This window comes from Aegilops tauschii, chromosome 1, assembly GCF_002575655.3.
Source record: "Aegilops tauschii subsp. strangulata cultivar AL8/78 chromosome 1, Aet v6.0, whole genome shotgun sequence".
In the NCBI taxonomy this organism is placed as follows: Eukaryota; Viridiplantae; Streptophyta; class Magnoliopsida; order Poales; family Poaceae; genus Aegilops; species Aegilops tauschii.
The window spans coordinates 122,951,927-122,957,861 of NC_053035.3; positions in this window are offsets into that span (position 1 = coordinate 122,951,927).

Below are 5,935 nucleotides of genomic sequence, written 5' to 3' on the forward strand. Positions count from 1 at the left end.
TTGATGATTACTCCCTGGTTCAGTGCGGCATGCTTTACAGCTTAGAACTGGGGCTCCAAAAGTGTTTCGAGCAGCACGGAGCATATGAGATGTTCCAAGAGCTGAAAATAGTTTTCCAAGCTCATGCCCGGGTCGAGAGATATGAAGTCTCCGATTAGTTCTACAGTTGTAAGATGGAGGAGAATAGTTCCGTCAGCGAACACATACTCAAAATGTCTGGGTTGCACAACCGCTTGTCTCAGCTGGGAGTTAATCTCCCGGATGACGTGGTCGTTGACAGAATCCTTCAGTCGCTCCCACCTAGCTACAAGAGCTTTGTGATGAACTTCAATATGCAGGGGATGGAAAAGACCATTCCTGAGGTATATTCAATGCTGAAATCAGCGGAGGTGGAGATCAAAAAGGAACATCAAGTGTTGATGGTGAATAAAACCACTAAGTTCAAGAAAGGCAAGGGTAAGAAGAACTTCAATAAAGACGGCAAGGGAGTTGCCGCGCCCGGTAAGCAAGCTGCCGGGAAGAAGACAAAGAATGGACCCAAGCCTGAGACCGAGTGCTTTTATTGCAAGGGAAACGGTCACTGGAAGCGGAACTGCCCCAAGTACTTAGCGGATAAGAAGGCCGGCAATACCAAAGGTATATGTGATATACATGTTATTGATGTGTACCTAACCAGCGCTCGTAGTAGCTCCTGGGTATTTGATACCGGTGCGGTTGCTCATATTTGTAACTCAAAGCAGGAGCTGCGGAATAAGCGGAGACTGGCGAAGGACGAGGTGACGATGCGCGTCAGGAATGGTTCCAAGGTCGATGTGATCGCCGTCGGCACGCTACCTCTACATTTACCTACGGGATTAGTTTTAAACCTCAATAATTGTTATTTAGTGCCAGCTTTGAGCATGAACATTGTATCTGGATCTCGTTTGATGCGAGATGGCTACTCATTTAAATCCGAGAATAATGGTTGTTCTGTTTATATGAGAGATATGTTTTATGGTCATGCCCCGTTGATCAATGGTTTATTCTTAATGAATCTCGAATGTGATGTTACACATATTCATAGTGTGAATGTCAAGAAATGTAAGGTTGATAATGATAGTCCCACATACTTGTGGCACTGCCGCCTTGGTCACATTGGTGTCAAACGCATGAAGAAACTCCATGCAGATGGACTTTTGGAGTCTCTTGATTATGAATCATTTGACACGTGCGAACCATGCCTCATCGGCAAAATGACCAAGACTCCGTTCTCCGGAACAATGGAGCGAGCAACCAACTTATTGGAAATCATACATACTGATGTGTGCGGTCCAATGAGCGTTGAGGCTCGCGGTGGCTATCGTTATGTTCTCACCCTCACTGATGACTTGAGTAGATATGGGTATGTCTACTTAATGAAACACAAGTCTGAGACCTTTGAAAAGTTCAAGGAATTTCAGAGTGAGGTTGAGAATCAACGTGACAGGAAAATAAAGTTCTTACGATCAGATCGTGGAGGGGAATATTTGAGTCACGAATTTGGCACACACTTAAGGAAATGTGGAATTGTTTCACAACTCACGCCGCCTGGAACACCTCAGCGTAATGGTGTGTCCGAACGTCGTAATCGCACTCTATTGGATATGGTGCGATCTATGATGTCTCTTACCGATCTACCGCTATCATTCTGGGGTTATGCTTTAGAGACTGCCGCATTCACTTTACATAGGGCTCCGTCGAAATCCGTTGAGACGACACCGTATGAATTATGGTTTGGAAAGAAACCTAAGCTGTCGTTTCTTAAAGTTTGGGGATGCGATGCTTATGTCAAGAAACTTCAACCTGAAAAGCTCGAACCCAAGTCGGAAAAATGCATCTTCATAGGATACCCTAAGGAAACAATTGGGTATACCTTCTACCTCAGATCCGAAGGCAAGATCTTCGTTGCCAAGAACGGGTCCTTTCTGGAGAAAGAGTTTCTCTCGAAAGAACTAAGTGGGAGGAAAGTGGAACTTGATGAGATCACCCCTCTCGAACCAGAAAGTAGCGCAGCACAAGAAAATGTTTCTGTGGTGCCTACATCGACTGGAGAGGAAGTTAATGATGACGATCATGATCAAGTTACCACTGAACTTCTAGGTCCACAAGGACACGTTCCGCACCAGAGTGGTACGGCAACCCTGTCATGGAAATCATGTTGTTGGACAATGGTGAACCTTCGAACTATGAAGAAGCAATGGCGGGCCCAGATTCCAACAAATGGCTTGAAGCCATGCAATCCGAGATAGGATCCATGTATGAAAACAAAGTATGGACTTTGACAGACTTGCCCGATGATTGGCGAGTGATAGAAAATAAATGGATCTTTAAGAAGAAGACGGACGCGGATGGAAATGTTACCATCTATAAAGCTCGACTTGTCGCTAAGGGTTATCGACAAGTTCAAGGAGTTGACTACGATGAGACCTTCTCATCCGTAGCAAAGCTGAAGTCCGTCCGAATCATGTTAGCAATTGCCGCATTCTACGATTATGAAATATGGCAAATGGACGTCAAAACGGCATTCCTTAACGGCTTCCTTAAGGAAGAATTGTATATGATGCAGCCAGAAGGTTTTGTCGATCCTAAGAATGCTGACAAAGTATGCAAGCTCCAAAGCTCAATCTATGGGCTGGTGCAGGCATCTCGGAGTTGGAACATTCGCTTTGATGAGATGATCAAAGCGTTTGGGTTTACACAGACTTATGGAGAAGCCTGTGTTTACAAGAAAGTGAGTGGTAGCTCTGTAGCATTTCTCTTATTATATGTGGATGACATACTATTGATGGGAAATGATATAGAATTCTTGGAAAGTATAAAGGCCTATTTGAATAAGTGTTTTTCAATGAAGGACCTTGGAGAAGCTGCTTATATATTAGGCATCAAGATCTATAGAGATAGATCGAGACGCCTCATAGGTCTTTCACAAAGCACATACCTTGACAAGATATTGAAGAAGTTCAATATGGATCAGTCCAAGAAGGGGTTCTTGCCTGTATTGCAAGGTGTGAAATTGCGCACGGCTCAATGCCCGACCACGGCAGAAGATAGAGAAAAGATGAGTGTCGTCCCCTATGCCTCGGCCATAGGGTCTATTATGTATGCCATGCTGTGTACCAGACCTGATGTAAACCTTGCCGTAAGTTTGGTAGGAAGGTGCCAAAGTAATCCCGGCATGGAACACTGGACAGCGGTCAAGAACATCCTGAAGTACCTAAAAAGGACTAAGGATATGTTTCTCGTTTATGGAGGTGACGAAGAGCTCGTCGTAAAGGGTTACGTCGATGCTAGCTTCGACACAGATCTGGATGACTCTAAGTCACAAACCGGATACGTGTATATTTTGAATGGTGGGGCAGTCAGCTGGTGCAGTTGCAAGCAAACCGTCGTGGCGGGATCTACATGTGAAGCAGAGTACATGGCAGCCTCGGAGGCAGCACATGAAGCAATCTGGATGAAGGAGTTCATTGCCGACCTAGGAGTTATTCCCAATGCATCGGGGCCGATGACTCTCTTCTGTGACAACACTGGAGCTATTGCCCTTGCCAAGGAGCCCAGGTTTCACAAGAAGACCAGGCACATCAAGCGTCGCTTCAACTCCATTCGTGAAAATGTTCAAAATGGAGACATAGATATTTGTAAAGTGCATACGGATTTGAATGTCGCAGATCCGTTGACAAAACCTCTTCCACGAGCGAAACATGATCAACACCAGAACTCTATGGGTGTATGATTCATCACAATGTAACTAGATTATTGACTCTAATGCAAGTGGGAGACTGTTGGAAATATGCCCTAGAGGCAATAATAAAATGGTTATTATTATATTTCCTTGTTCATGATAATTATCTATTGTTCATGCTATAATTGTGTTATCCGGAAATCGTAATACATGTGTGAACACATAGACCATAACATGTCCCTAGTGAGCCTCTAGTTGACTAGCTCGTTGATCAATAGATGGTTACAGTTTCCTGACCATGGACATTGGATGTCATTGATAATGGGATCACATCATTAGGAGAATGATGTGATGGACAAGACCCAATCCTAAGCATAGCACTAGATCGTGTAGTTCATTTGCTAAAGCTTTTCTAATGTCAAGTATCATTTCCTTAGACCATGAGATCGTGCAACTCCCGGATACCGTAGGAATGCTTTGGGTGTACCAAACGTCACAACGTAACTGGGTGGCTATAAAGGTGCACTACAGGTATCTCCGAAAGTGTCTGTTGGGTTGGCTCAGATCGAGACTGGGATTTGTCACTCCGTATGATGGAGAGGTATCTCTGGGCCCACTCGGTAATGCATCATCATAATGAGCTCAATGTGACTAAGTAGTTAGTCACGGGATCATGCATTACGGAACGAGTAAAGTGACTTGCCGATAACGAGATTGAACGAGGTATTGGGATACCGACGATCGAATCTCGGGCAAGTAACGTACCGATTGACAAAGGGAATTGTATACGGGATTGCTTGAATCCTCGACATCGTGGTTCATCCGATGAGATCATCGTGGAACATGTGGGAGCCAACATGGGTATCCAGATCCCGCTGTTGGTTATTGGCTAGAGAGGTGTCTCGGTCATGTCTGCATGATTCCAGAACCCGTAGGGTCTACACACTTAAGGTTCGATGACGCTAGGGTTATAAGGAAGGTTTGTATGTGATTACCGAATGTTGTTCGGAGTCCCGGATGAGATCCCGGACGTCACGAGGAGTTGCGGAATGGTCCGGAGGTGAAGATTTATATATGGGAAGTCATCATACGGTCACCGGAAATATTCGAGGGTATACCGGTATCGTACCGGGACCACCGGAGGGGTTCCGGGGGTCCACCGGGAGGGTCCACCTACCCCGGAGGGCCTTATGGGCTGTAGGTGGAAGGGAGCCAGCCCTAGGTGGGCTGGGCGCCAACCCCCCCTAGGGCCCATGCACCTAGGGTTTGGGGGGAACCCTAAAGGGGGCGCCCCCCTTGCTTGGGGGGCAAGCTCCCTCCCCCTTGGCCGCTGCCCCCCCTCTAGATCTCATCTAGAGGGGCCGGCCCCCTTCCCCCTTCTCCCTATAAATAGAGGGGTGAGGGGAGGGCTGCAGCACCACATCCAAGGCGCAGCCCCTCCCCTCCCCAACACCTCTCCTCCTCTGCGTGTGCTTGGCGAAGCCCTGCCGGAGAACTGTCACTCCACCACCACCACGCCGTCGTGCTGCTGTTGGAGCCTTCTTCCTCAACCTCTCCCTCCTCCTTGCTGGATCAAGGCGCGGGAGATGTCACCGGGCTGCACGTGTGTTGAACGCGGAGGCACCGTTGTTCGGTGCTTGGATCGGATTCTGCCGTGATCTGAATCGCTACGTGTACGACTCCCTCATCCGCGTTCTTGCAATGCTTCCGTCTCGCGTTCTTCAACGGTATGAAGATGCACTCTCCTCTCTCTCGTTGCTAGTTACTCCATAGATTGATCTTGGTGATGCGTAGAAATTTTTAATTTCTGCTACGATCCCCAACAGCAGCACCCGGTTTACTTTGCCAGCTCCCTCTTGCAGGGGGCTAGATCGAGGTACTCCGGTGTGCAGAAATTGCTCTTCGGCCTCCTTATGGCCTTGAGGAAGCTGCGTCATTAATTCTAAGCCCACGAGATCACTATCGTCACCTGCCTCCCGCTACAACGGATACTGCACAACCCAGATGCAACCGGAAGGATTGTGGAATGGGCCTTGGAGTTGTCGAGCTTTGGGTTGAAGTTTGAAAGTACCTCAACAATCCAGAGCAGGATCTTGGTAGAGTTCATTATGGAATGGTCCTCAACACCTAACAAAGAAATCCAAGAGACCGCTCTCCCCGGCAAGGAAGCGGACTGCGACTGGATCATGTACTTTGACAGGGCTTTCTCGCTGCAAGGCGCCGGTGCCGGTGTGC